Source organism: Eptesicus fuscus, chromosome 22 (genome assembly GCF_027574615.1).
Source record: "Eptesicus fuscus isolate TK198812 chromosome 22, DD_ASM_mEF_20220401, whole genome shotgun sequence".
Classification (NCBI taxonomy): Eukaryota; Metazoa; Chordata; class Mammalia; order Chiroptera; family Vespertilionidae; genus Eptesicus; species Eptesicus fuscus.
This window is the reverse complement of record NC_072494.1, coordinates 4,092,545-4,107,143: the sequence shown is the minus strand read 5'-3', so window position 1 is coordinate 4,107,143 and position 14,599 is coordinate 4,092,545. Positions and strand designations below refer to the sequence as shown.

The 14,599-nt window shown below is 37.1% G+C and overlaps 1 long non-coding RNA gene across 1 annotated transcript in view; it reads left to right on the top strand.

Moving 5' to 3' along the window:
• LOC129148029 (uncharacterized) overlaps positions 1–14,202 on the top strand; it is an 83,456-nt gene extending 69,254 nt beyond the window's left edge. The window contains exon 3 of the long non-coding RNA XR_008555218.1: positions 14,187–14,202. This is a non-coding gene — a long non-coding RNA (uncharacterized LOC129148029). The remainder of the gene's footprint in view (positions 1–14,186) is intronic.
• The last annotated feature ends 397 nt before the right edge of the window (positions 14,203–14,599 follow it).

Sequence of the window (14,599 nt, the reverse complement as noted above, 5' to 3'; positions counted from 1 at the left end):
GGATTGGAGGTAGGCAGACAAAAATCAAGACATGAGAAAAAAAGGGAATGGTTGCAGAGAAATTTATTCCAAGAAATAATATATCAAATTTATATTAACTTGGAAGTGATTCTGTATAAATTAGTAACAACAATTAGAGAACAATTTGTAAATATTTCATAAATTTTAAATAGGTAAAATAATTGACAGGCAACGTGAATTTCAAAGTACATCACCAAAAACCACTTTAACAATTTTCTAATATACATTTGTACTTGGAAAGATTATAGGGCCCTAACCGGTTTGGCTCAGTGGATAGAGCATCAGCCTGAGGACTCCAGAGTCCCAGGTTCAATTCCGGTCAAGTGCATGTACCTTGGTTGCGGGCACATCCCCAGTAGGGAGTGTGCAGGAGGCAGCTGATTGATGTTTCTCTCTCATCGATATTTCTCTCTCTCCCTCTCCCTTACTTTCTGTAAAAAATCAATAAAATATATTTTAAAAAACATTTAAAAAAGATTATAGGAATATAAAGAATTAGTATACTGAAATCTTTTAAAGTATTGTTCTTCCAAATGTATAAAAATATTCTCCACAGAACTCGAGTTAGGATCATTAACTGAAAAATTCAGTTTTTACACATTAAAGTAAGGGTATTGTATGTTGTGAAAGTATATAGTTACAAAAATATATTGAATGAAATCTTTTAATTTAATATAGCACAAAATAAAGATATCATATCCTGGAAAGATTTGTGGACATATGTCATTATGGACATAGGTCAGACACTCTGTTTTAAATTTATGTCTTTCACACTGAAATTGGTAAGTATTTTTGATAGTTTCACATAGTTAAGTAGCGTCAAGAGGAAAATTAACCTCATTCTGCTATTAACAAATAATTTCATTAGTAACAAATACTTCATCAGACTTGAAAAAATTCAAGAGTCTTGCTCATTGACCAGGGCCTGGGAATCATCATTATATACCAGGGATAACATTGTCTCTTTAATTAATATGGGAAGTTTAGGGTCATTGTAAATAGAGTAACAGCTCCCCAAAGATGTCCACATTCTAACCTCCAGGACCTGAGACTATGTTAGTTTATAGGGAGGAATTAAGATTGCTAATCAGTAGACCTTAACATATGAGAATAATCTGGATCAGCCACATGACACCAATGTAATTCCATAATTTAACTCAGTTCTCAATTTGGGGATAACAATCTTCTATGACCATTTTTAAACACATATCATAGTGCATATAATTATGGCTTTTGGTGGGATATTTAGTCAGGAGTGAAATTACATTCAATGCAAACAAAACTGATAGATAATGTTATTTTCTTTCTGCTGTCTTGATTTGAAGATTTTTGTTTGCTTTCATTTTTAATTTTCAAGTGCTTGCTATTATTTACTAATATGTGGTTTTATTTGCATTTACACTGCTCGAGTACCTTGAGTTTGTGGCTCAGCGTTGATACTATTTATCAACAACTTTTCCCAGTACTGGTTTTCAAATACCACGTCTGATGTATCTTTTTCCTCTTTGTGTTTGAATATACAGAAGTTAAAACTTAGATTCATTCTTTATATGCTTTAAAAACTATTTTATTTTATTGGTTCTTTTGTCTTTTCCAAGCTTCAGTTTGGATACTTCCTATTAACCTATCATCTATTGCAAACAGTCCTCTCCTTTGCTGTATCTAAGCTGCTATTATCCATACATTTCTCAATTCTAGAATTTTTATTTATTCTTTCTATAAATAATGATTTTGTATGATTTTCTATCTTGTCTTCTCTGGGGTAGCATATTACTATAATTTCAACATCTGGATGAGCTATGGTTCTGTCTCTATTTTCAGTATTATCTCTTGGTTTTGTTAGCTGGCAAGCCTTATATTGTTTCATTGCACACCAGACATTGCGTATGACTGCGAAGATGCTGGACAATAGTAACAGCCTCCAGAAATGATTCCATTTTTCCTCTGGCAGCAGGGCATAAGCTTCTCTCCTCAACCCAATCACGTACTTAGTTAAATCAAGTCTGAACTTTGTATTGTCTTCATTTTTCTCTGATAGTGCCTCGAAAACCAAATGACAGCTTTCCCTAGATTGTCACATACTGTTTTATTAAACACACCCTACCCTACTGATACATCAGCATATTTTCAGCTTTTTAAATACATTTAAGGATATTAAAGAATATTTTATTTTACATTTTTATTTTTTGCAATGGTATTTCCTGGTAATTTAGCTCTCTCCTCAGAACAGGCATTATTGAACTATATATTCTCCACTGCTCTCTCTCTCTCACTCACGAATATGCACATATTATTGCATATATATATGTGTGTGTGTGTGTGTGTGTGTATCATAATGTTCCCCAACTTTATACTGACTCTTAAAATAGCCATTTAAAAAGTTTAGCAATATAGGCATAACTCCTTATAAGCACACATTATAATTCATGCATGTAGGATTGCTCAATTTCCTTAAAATATGTATTAAATGTAATTTTATAGAACTTAAAAATTTATGATTTGCAACTTATGTACATGGTAATTCTGTTCAAAAAGACTTTAGGAATTTCTTCAATAACAGTTCTTAGCTCTCTGGTGTAATGTTTTCCAAAAAATAAAGAAAAATATTTATTTAATAGAACTTCACCTTCAGTATTCAATACCAGAGGCCCTGGAAAGTAGATGTCCTAATGGAATCATCTATTTGCTAAGCAAGTACTAAAGAGCTACTGGACACTGCACAGTTGTAGGTGCTGGTGACTCCTTGTCTGAGAAAAGAGATATAAATCTTGTCTGTAGAAACATGCCGTCTAGGTACTAAATTTACAGTGACTGCATTTCACCAGTTCATTGATATCACGTGTGTTCATTGGGAGCGTCAGGAAAAACACCAAACCTTTAGAATTGTCAGTTCCTATTAGCTTGACTTGGGAAATCCTGGGATCACCTGGGAGACCACTTGTTCCCTGTTTCACATACTCAGATTATCCAAGGCGTATACTTTGATCATAAGAAAAAAACAGGATATCTCCAGGTGACTTTGCATGCATAAATTTTAAATTGATAAGGAAGTGATTTGATTTTATATAATATTTGTATTGTTTGAAGTGCCTTTGCACTTGGTAACAAAGAGGTGAGCAGTGACTATGCTGTGTTATTTCAAGATATCGAGGAGCATCATTATAAAGATTGTAATCGCTAACTAGTCAAGTAGATGTAAATGATCATGCAGAGTTTTAAAAATCTGCCACCCAGATGTTTCATATTCTTCAGAGGTTAGTTTCCTAAGCCATGAGCATTATTATAATCCACAGAGGCAGAACGCAGGATCTGTGAATAATGGTATTGTATAAAATGCCTTATAACCTATAATGGCTAATAGGCCACCAGTGACTACCAGCTCTAGATTTACGAATTGGATGTCTCATCAAGAATAATTCACAACTAGTCAGTGTTCTGCTGATGTAATAACACGACCTTGATCTCTGTGCCGGGTCATGATTGCAAAATAATTAATTCCCTCAGTTAGTCCACATTAGTGGGGACGGATGACTCCATCGATGAAGACATTGGAATGTTATTTAGGAGAATTCTTATCATATCCTTAACCCCTCTGCTACCTAAAGCGAAGGCAGATTTGTAAGGTTGGTTTTTGCTCTGTCTGGAAGGAGATTTATAATCATTGTTCTGTGCTGCCTGCATAAGATATGAGCCTGGGGAGTATTCCAGCTCTATGCTTTCATTTCTGTGATCGCTCTAATAGCAGAAAACACTGAATTAATGTGCACTTGGTCTGCCTGGAGAGTTCAGGTCAGGGTCACCTATGACCTTGCAATTCAGCCCCAGCGGTTTGATTCACGGTAGAACTTATAATTTTTACTATTTGGAAGTAGTTTTCCTAAAATTATGAACCTATTATAATTCAATAGGCAGTCCTCTGAAGCAGAGATCCTGAATTAATTTCCTCTCTTCAGGACCAGCTCTATCTCAAATTTTGATGCAGGATTTGCCCTCTTCAGTGTATTCCAAAAAGGGTGCATGCCTGTCTCCATGTTTCATAGAGTACCAAGTGCAGGGATACGAGACTAAAGAACACCGATCAACACAAGGAAATTAGTAATTGTGGGCATTTGAAATCACTGTGTAGAGTAGACCAACTGCCCACTCAGGGTCTTTGCACGAGTATGTCCTAATGCTGATTCATTTTCCTGGAGATCACGTCTGACTGTGCAAACTGACTAGATGTTCTCTCTCTTTGGTAGCTCCTCACTGTTAAGGTATGGTTTTGAATTTGGAAACAGTGCATGCGTTATGTAACATCATGAAAAGAATTTTACAAAGCGTGCACATTATACTTGCTACATCACATCAGGTATGGATTCATTTTCCTGGAGATCACGTCTGACTGTGCAAACTGACTAGATGTTCTCTCTCTTTGGTAGCTCCTCACTGTTAAGGTATGGTTTTGAATTTGGAAACAGTGCATGCGTTATGTAACATCATGAAAAGAATTTTACAAAGCGTGCACATTATACTTGCTACATCACATCATCATTTAATCTCTCTTGATTTTGGTGTCCCCTCGACCAGGAGTTCAACCAGCAGGCAGGCCAGCCAACCGCCCATGTCCCCTCCGGACCCCACCTGTGCACGAATTCATGCACCGGCCTCTAATACACACACACACACACACACACACACACACACTCTCTGAGTGGCCAGATTATTATGCGTTCAGAGATCATAAAAATCTGGCCACTCAGTGTTTATCCTCAGTGAATATTTGCATTATACAGCTTTCTAATTTGTTCTTTCTGATTGCTCTAAAGTGATATTTCATATTGTTCCACTTTTTTTTCTCTCAGATGACAATTGAGATTGAAGATCACTTTATAGGCTTGTTAGAATTTGTGTTGCTCTCTGGTTACTGGCTCATCACAGCCCTTGCCTAATTTTCTATCAGGCTGTCTGGTTTTTGTTTCATTTTCTTGCTGGTTTATGTGCTCATTTACATTCTACTATATTGACTGTCTTTGCTCAAGATGTTCTTCACTGAGCAAAATCTTTAATTTTGATGTTATGAAATTTTTCTTGATTTGTCTCATCTGTTGTATTTTTCTCACTTTAAGAAGCCCTTCCTTTTGCTGAGGTTCATTCCACTTGGAATCCTCCAGAGAAGATCACCCTGTAGCCACATTAACATCTGAATCATTGTACTTGAATGCCTGTGTGCTTGTTGATGTTCTTTTGGTTGTTGGTAGTGTTTTCATAGATAGGCTAATATGCAAAGTGTCCCCTCGACCAGGAGTTCAACCAGCAGGCAGGCCAGCCAACCGCCCATGACCCCTCCGGACCCCACCTATGCACGAGTACTTTGGAGTGTAAGCACTGGGTTGATTACATGTCTTGTCTAGCACAGTGCCTGGCATACAGTAATTCTCAATAAATATTTATTAAAATATGTGTTTATAGCCATGACACTGAAAACCAGAAAGACACCTAAGAGGCAAAGAATGCAAAGTGAGGCAGTTAGTAGTGACATCAGCAGATGGAGTCAGTGTAAAGTCTTGCCCTCAGGACAGCCTACAGCCAGGTTCACGGAGTTAGTCCTGGCCATCTGCTCCCCTGGTGGTTCCCCCAAACTCAATTGTTTCCTCCCATCATCCCCTATTTCGCTCCCCTCCCTCTTATGCAGGAAACAGCTCCTACCATGAGCAGTAAAATGATGTCTAACATTAACCAATAATCTTATCTGCCTGTATGTTGCTTTGTAGAACTTAATTGGAATTAAGTTTAAAGGGACAACTCTTTGTTCATCCTCTTAAGCGTAGTTGAAAATTTCCTCAGTTCTTTCCTTCCATGGTTTATTTTATAAGAAACAGAGTGGATATTCAGAGTGTGGAGAAAAAGATTCTTGGGTTTAAGTTTCAAATCTACAATAAATTAGAAGTATAACTGTAGACAGTTTCCTTAAATACTCTTACCTTTGTGTTGTTTTCATTTTTATTTTTTATTCTCTCTTAAATGAGGAGATAGATGCCAAGTTCTTAGCACAGAGCCTAGGCATATAATAAGAGCTCATTATTAGTTGCTACCCATCAATATTGATGGCATTTTAATTGATGAAATGAGAAGGAACCTGCAATATGAAATCGGGAGGGACCTAAGGCCACTGTTACTGCTCCAACAGGCACATCTAGTAGCTGTGAGTATATGAGTGTCTCAGATACAAAATTCATTAAAAACTGAAAACTGAACCATTGTGAAACCTTGAATTGACCAAAACTTCAGTGTGGCTCATGGAATGCCACTGGGTAACATTAATCTTTACTGTTTGCCTCATGTATTGGGAGTATTTCATCAAATGTTTCAGTATGAGTACTTTTAAAATATTCTCTTTTTTTAATACAGAGAAATTAAATTATCTTATGTCCTTGTATAATTATAAGATTTGTAGAAAGAGACAGTTGCGGTAACTAGTTATTTTTTATGTGAACATTTGTGTTTTTACTCTAGTAGCAGAGCAAACTCATTGCTAATCTTTAACCACAGCAATGCAGACATGTAACAGGGACCCGTTCTTCTTTCAGACATTTATCTCCCATCTTTACTTTTATTCAAAACAGGAAGATAAATAGAGTCACTGACTGTTTGGTTTCGCTTTTAATTATTGATATTTTCAAACAGAATTTCTAAGATTAAATGTTATATCAGTAATATCATTCTGTAGGTGTTTGCTGTATCTACTGCATTAACATATTTTCCATCTAAAATGGATCTTTCTTATCATCATGGAGATATTTCATAATATTTCTCATATAGTAACCTCACTTCACTTCCCAGTTCTTTGTTCTTTGGAGTCTTTCCTGAGTCATTGGAATCAAGAGGAAGCTATAAGTACAAAACTACATGGGAGCTTTAAGCTATAGCAAAGTTAATGATTAGGGTACAGTATATGTAGTTCTAGCCCCTATTATTTTTCAACCTATTTTTCCTCAATCAGTGAAGTCTGATATATACCCGTGTGTGTGTGTGTGTGTGTGTGTGTGTGTGTGTATACCTTTGTATTAACACCAAACCAAAAGATACCTCTTTGAAAGGATTTACAGTATCTGCCTAGACATCTGCAGTTCATAGAACCACACAGTGGCTTATAACAGAGAAAAATTATGGTTTATGGCACAACAGAGAAGCATTACATGCAACTCAGAAGAACAGCCATTAAAAGGGAGACTTAAGAGAGAATGATAGATTGACTTATGTCTACAAGATCTTTTTGAAAGCATTCTGAGAAGATAGATATTATTATCCCTAGTATTCAAACCCATTCAGTCAGTCAGTCATTCAGTATATATTCATTAGATGACTATTATATGCCAAGTATTGTCTTAATTTCTGAGTCCCTGTTTTCATTGACCTTACATATTAATTGATTTTTTTCATAGAAACATGCTCTCATAGCATGGCCAGGTGATGGAAATGGATAACACTGTGAGATCAACACTAATAAAAAAAATACCTTTAAGTAACTTATGTATTATAATAGTTGAACAGAACAAACAATTATCAAAGGACACATTTTACCTATAGAGGAAAATTCATTAAGGAATGGAAATGACTTAGATCTTTAAAACAAACAGAAAGCACCAAAAGCTTGAAGTTATTGAATATTATTTAACTGTTTTTTAAAATATATTTTTATTTATTTCAGAGAGGAAGGAAGAGGGAGAGAGAGAGAAACATCAATGATTAGAGAGAATCATTGATTGGCTGCCTCCTGCACTCCCTACACCAGGCAAGTGCCTTGACTGGGAACTGAACTGTGACCTTTTGGTTCATAGGTTGACCTTCAACCACTGAGCCACTCTGGCTGGGCTTGAGTATTATTTTAAAGCCCATAACTTTGAATTGAACATAGAATTTTTAATACTTAAATTCAATCAGTGTATTGTTTCCACTAGAAAAATAGATATGATGATAAGATTTTAAGTACTTAATTCTGCCAAATTTCACAAATTACACTATCAAAAGAATAGGGTCCCAAATAAAGAGACTTGTCCTAATTATTAATTTTTGTGAATAAAATATTAGCGGGATAGCTATCAAGATGGCATGATGCTATTTTCAAAGTATTTTCTACTTATTCATTGAATTGATAATATGGGCTTTAATATGGGGAAATCAAAGGATTATAGAGTACTCAAATGGGAATAACAGAAAACTATTCAGAACCAAGCACTCAATGTATAATTTGCATGTAAAATGCCTGGTAGTTCATTCGTTTACATGTCACTGGTAAATAAGTTTTAGCTGAAAGGCTTTAATATGACAGGTATAAAAAAGAACAGTGAAGGGCACCTCCTTCCTTAAAACTCTTTTTTTTTTTTGACTTGCCTCTCTGTTGCATGCACATAATTATATCCTTTCTTCGGCTTATCTCGCGTCCTGTTTTGTTATAGAGCTCCTGAGTGGGAACCTGTCAGTGTGTGATTTATTGCATACCTGAGATGTTGGTGATGCTCAATGAGGCAGAGGATAATCTGTTCCCTGAGAAGTCGCACACATTTAGACGTGTTCCATTTTCAGTGCAGTGCAGGGACTGGGTCTGCGCAGCAACGCCCTTACTGACAATGTAGTTACAAGATAAGTCCAGCAGTGGAGAATAAGCATCCAACACCTGTACTTGTTTACCGTTGTCATGACATCTAAGTGTGTGATCAGACCACCTGACTCGACAGGAGGGCATAGAGGGGTCACGGTGTTGTTTAACGCAGATTTTGAATCGCACACGGCAACTCGTGTGAACACTTTGTCAACTGTCAACTCCACGGGATGGGAATCTAAGTAAATGTACTGTTATTGGTTTTACTGTTACTAAAAATGTATGTGCAATTAGTGAGGCATTAATGAAAGATTAAAACAAAAATGTTTGCTTGGATATATTAAGAAGTCTCTGGCAATATACGGAGCTTGAGTCCCATTATGGAGTAATGCCCATAATGTGGCAGATTCAGGAATGAGCTAATCATATAACAAAATTATAGAAAAAACAAAAACTCTCAAAATATTCTTATTTGTATTTATTTTAAGAAATGTACGATTTGCACATTATGGTGTTGTAGAAAAAGAATTACATTTTTAGCTTGTCAACAAATACAATGGATTATATAACATTATGAAGGATCATCTTGTCATTTGGAGATTAAATGTTGTGTTGTGTGAAGTATGTTCTGATGATGCAAATTCAATGGGGGGGGAATATAAGCCATGCCATGTCATTAGTAGTCACATACCTAAAAATTTCAGATGTCACATATCAATGTTTTGAAAAGAAGTCTTTATCAGACTTCATCCCTTTGTTCAAAAATTTGAAGCATTTTAATGACAAGCCAGGTTTTCTGACCCATTGAAGAATACACAGCAGGAGAAATTGTGACTGTTTTCCTAAGCAAGCAAGATCTTAATCCTCTGTGGCACATTCCCTCCTAGGTTAATAACTGTTCCACATATTAGAGACATATTTGAAAACCTTTGTAGTTATGGAATAAAAGAAATACATTACTATAAGCACAGGATATATGCAGGAAATCCAATAGGTAATTCAAATCTGAAAAAAACACACCAGACAATTTTGAAATTTAAAACAATCTTGGAAACACTGGATGTGAGAAAAGCAATATAGTCATAGTGAGTGTAATTGTTTGATAGGTACGGTAATGCCTAGCCTTTATGAAATAAAACCAAGAAAAGGAGGAAAAGAATCCCGAAAGTCTTCCTCTGTTGGGAAATAAAGAGGAAGTGTTTTATAATTAATGTGATAACCTCATTGATGCAATCATCATTCAAGTAGTTTGACCATAACTGTTTGATAAAGTTCTTCTAAAATCGAATATTGATAAATAAGTTACATTAACTATTTAATAGAAAACATTCATGGAAGATTTGAATTGAATGTTATTGAAAGTAGCCCATAGAATACACAAGATTCAGCTTATGTTGTATTCATTTGTGGTATCTCTGTCTTTCTGAAATTGCTAATCCTACATCTGCTGAACAAACCTGATTAGTGAGGCGGCATGGTACCTATTTAAATCACCACGGCGTCTCTGACGGGATAAATAATAGCTTTGAGCAACAATAAAATGTGACTAATTGCTTTGTTCATTTGAGCACTGTAAGCAAGGGACAGAATCACTCATGGAAAATCGTGATTGGTGGGATGAATAAGTGGTAATTGCTTCACATTAAATAAACAAAAGACACCATCATATATTAATGCATTCACAGTTTATTACAGTTTAGAAAGATATTCTAATCAACACTGACAACAATTGAATAGATTCGTTGTACCCAAAGGTGCTGTTTATTAATTTATCTTAACAAAGAATGATGTGTCGAGGTAAATTAGCTTTTTCGTATTTGCCAGTTTTTGTGCTCAAACCTGTGCAGGATGCTTATTCACTTGTCCATTACTAAAAATAAAGTGATTTTGGATCAACATGTTATTTGGGTTTTAAGGGAAACGTTTTTGTTTTTAAATGAGTTTAAAAAATAGGAATAAAGGGTGCTATTTGAGCTTAGTCCAACTGTCAGAATATATCATGAATGTTCTACTTATTTTTATCTTATATGTAAACGAGGTAATAACTGTCCCACTTAGCTTTTATGCTGTTGATTATCTAAAATGTGATAGAATTAGGGAATCTCTGAAATTTTGTAAAAACTCACTGTAATGATTATGATGCAGGTAGTTTAGTTTAAAATGAAGTCTCTTGAAGTATAAACAAAAGGAAGTTTTATTTGTGTCCACTCCGATATACACAACTGCGTATAAGTAGGACGCGGCCAAACACCCTGATGTGCCCCAAGCATGTGTTCCTTTCCTTGTATTTGTCCTTTACCCATGCTACTCAGAATAGTCTTTTGCATTTTTAATGTAACCAACATTTATGTATTCATTCAATTCATTCATTATTATTTATTATTCATTATTTATTCATAACATTGTTTACTTAATATGAGATCTAGCTTCTTAGGATTTTAAGTGCATAACACAATATCACTAACTGAAGGCACGGTGTTGTGTAGAAAATCTCTAGAATTTGTGTACCTGAAACTTGATATCCATTGAACAGCAACTCACCATCCCCCTCTTCCCAGCCCCTGGCACCCACCATTCTCCTCTCTGGGTCTGTGACTGGCAGTTCAGCTGTCCTTCAGGGACTGGCTTATTTCACTTCTCATACTTTTCCTCCAGGTTCATCAAGGTTTTCACCTTGGACAGAATTTCCTTCCTTTTTAAGGCTGAGTAATGTTTCATTGTATGTCTATACCATATTTTCTTCATTCACCCATTAAAGGACTGTAGATTGTTTTGGCTATTTTGTAAATACGCTGCAGTGAATATGAGGGTATCTTTTAAAATTTTTCACAATTTTTCAATTTTTACTGGAAGCATATTAGCAAATTTCCCAATCATCTTTTATATGCCCTGTGTAATGGAATGTTTATTTTGAGTTGACTTACAAATTCTCTTTTTGCGGGCTGATGAGCCAGAGGAGATAAATATAGTCAGAAGGACACTCTAGTGCCAGAGGTAGTTGTGTGAGCTATTTTTAAAGCAGATCTGTATCATTTTCTTATCCTTCAATCATCTAAACCATATAAAGTTATGTTACCTTAAGACTTCATAGGATACAGACCTCATTCCTCAGTTAATGAGATACAAAGACTAGATATTTCCTTAGTCTGTTACCCTAGCACAGTGGTCGGCAAACTCATTAGTCAACAGAGCCAAATATCAACCGTACAACGATTGAAATTTCTTTTGAGAGCCAAATTTTTTAAAATTAAACTTCTTCTAACACCAATTCTTCAAAATAGACTTGCCCAGGCCGTGGTATTTTGTGGAAGAGCCACACTCAAGGGGCCAAAGAGCCGCATGTGGCTCGCGAGCCACGGTTTGCCGACCACTGCCCTAGCATTGATTTTTTAAAAATCTTTATTGTTGAAAGCATTACATAGGTCCTCCTTTTCCCCCCATTAACCTCTTCCAGCCTGATCCTGTCCCTCAACTCCCAGGCCCTCTCCACCCCATTGTCTGTGTCCACGGGTTATGCATATATGCATACAAGTTGGTTGATCTCTTCCCACACCCTCCCCTGCCTTCCCTCTGAGGTTCAACAGTCTGTTTATGCTTCTATGTCTCTGGGCCTATTTTTTTTTCTTGGTATTACCCCAAACATTTAGAGCAGGGCCTAAATCAGATACCCCAAAAAGTACAAGATAAAGAAAAAAAAATCTCAGAAATGTTGAATCCAACATTAATGGTGAAATCCAAAAAGTAGGAACAATGAAGAATTCAAACATTTAGTGGTAGTGCCCCCTTACCCCTGGCTTCACTTTCCATGGGGATTCAGTTATCTGAGGTCAACTGAGGCTCGAAATTATAAAAGGGAAAACTCCAGGAATGAACAGGTCATACGTTTTCAATCACACGCCATTCTAAGCAGCGTGATGAAATCTCACACCGTCCGGCCCGGCCTGCGGGGATGTGAATCCTGTTGTCCAGCAGATCCAGGCTGTAGACACTACCTGTCTGGTACTCACTTACCTGTCAAGGCATGTGACTGCCGTGCCATCACTGCACTTGTGTTAAAGTGACCCTTATTTTACTTAACAGTGGCACCAGTCTTTCCCCAAAATTGTATTACAGTATATTGTTACAATTGTGCTATTTAATTACTAGTGATTGTTGTTAATCCCTTACTGTGCCTAATTTGTAAAGCAGACTTTGTCATAGATATGTATAGGAAACAAGAGAGTAGATATAGGGATTAATACTATTACCTATGGTTTTAGGCATCCACTGGGGGTCTGGGAGCATATCCCCCAGGGATGAGGGGGGCTGTTGTGTGTGATTAGCAGCAAGTGGACTCACTCATAGCCAGGATTTAGGACACCAGGTAAGGGTTTCAGATGGCCGAGGGTGGGGGGACTTCTCAGTTCGTCAGGTGACACTAATAGCAGTCCTGTGAGGTCGTTATTAGTGTCACCCTTACTTTACAAGTGAAGCTAAAGAAGCATAAAATACTTACACATGTCAAACTAATAGGCGGTGAGTGTGAAACAGGCCGTTAGGGTTCAGAGCCTGCTCTTAATCACCACATTGCCTTCTTCGCCGCCTAAAAACAAGCGCTTCCCGCAGCTACTACAGTGCTTTGCAAGGGTGCTGGCACAGCAGTCACTAAGGAATGTTCGGGGCTTTAGTGAAGTAGACCTGGTAAGGTTCTATAAGGAGATACAGATGCCGAATGGGTGATTGGCAGGTTAAGGACCCACACTGACGTCTCCATCTCCCTCTGTCTGTACCTGGAGAGTATTTCTCCCCTGGGGGTTCTAGTCAGTCACCGGAATAAGCCATCAATTGGTTGCTTGCTTGATTGTTTGTACATGTGGTGAAGTCCCACAAGTAGAGCAGAAAGCCCATTATAGGACACTGCAAGAAAGCAGTAATAATTCAGAGCAAATACTAATGTATATCACAGAATTGTGAGAGAACAAGTGGAAAAGACATCAAAATGTAAGTCTCTAGTCTAGAAAGGAACTTGTACACTAAAGAAATACTTGAAATAGAGTTAGTGAACATGAAATTCTGGGACTGAAGCTCAGTAGTGGCCAATGATGAACACATAGACTATACTCCCCTTTCTATAATGAGAGGCTTGACATTTACTTCAGCTGAAAATGACTTACTGATTTTGGTGGCACAGTGGGATCCTGTGAAGGGCAAATGACCAGGGCAAAGGGGGTGCTGTCAGCAGGACCAGGGGTTCAGCAGAAGCATCCCACCTGTAGGCTCTCGGTAGCAGCTGAGATCACGAGGTAGTTAACCTGCTAATGTTCTACTTCTTAATCATTTAAGACACAAAATGCATTAGGCTTTGGAAATGTAGGCTTGGTTCAAATAATAGAATCATGACTTCTGAAGTAATTTCTGAGTAGTTTAGTTCACAGAAAGACCTAAAATAACGGGTCTCAGGATCTTCTTTCTGGCCTTCTGCAAAGAGAAAGGAATAACTCAATCAGAAAATGAAACACTGAATTCTTTTGAGTATTTGTCAACTGTGGATCTAAATGTGCATTAATCTGGAGACTAAAACGTGCTCTTCTTTCCTTAATTATAGGGGAGGCCAAAGCACCAAGGAGTAGATGAATGGAATTCACCTCATGGTAGGACTGCTTTAACTAAAAATCCATTATTCTTTCACAACTCACTAGATTTATGGTTGATAAGTAAATATGCTCGACAATTGTAAAAATTCCCAGGTCGTCATTTCACCAAAGAAGTAAGGTCTCTTATGAGAAAGTCCAAATGAAAACTCCTACAGCTTTTCCTCCCTCCCCTCCCCTCCCCTCCCCTCCCCTTCCCGTCCCTTCCCTCCCCCCCCCCCTCCCTGTCCCTTCCCCTCCTCCCCCCCCTCCCTTCCCCTCCCCTTCCCTTCCCTTCCCTTTTTTTCTTCCTTCATTATTTTCTTCCTTTGTATTGTTGACAATATTACAGATGTTCCCCATTTTTCCCCTGTTCGTGTGCCTCCGC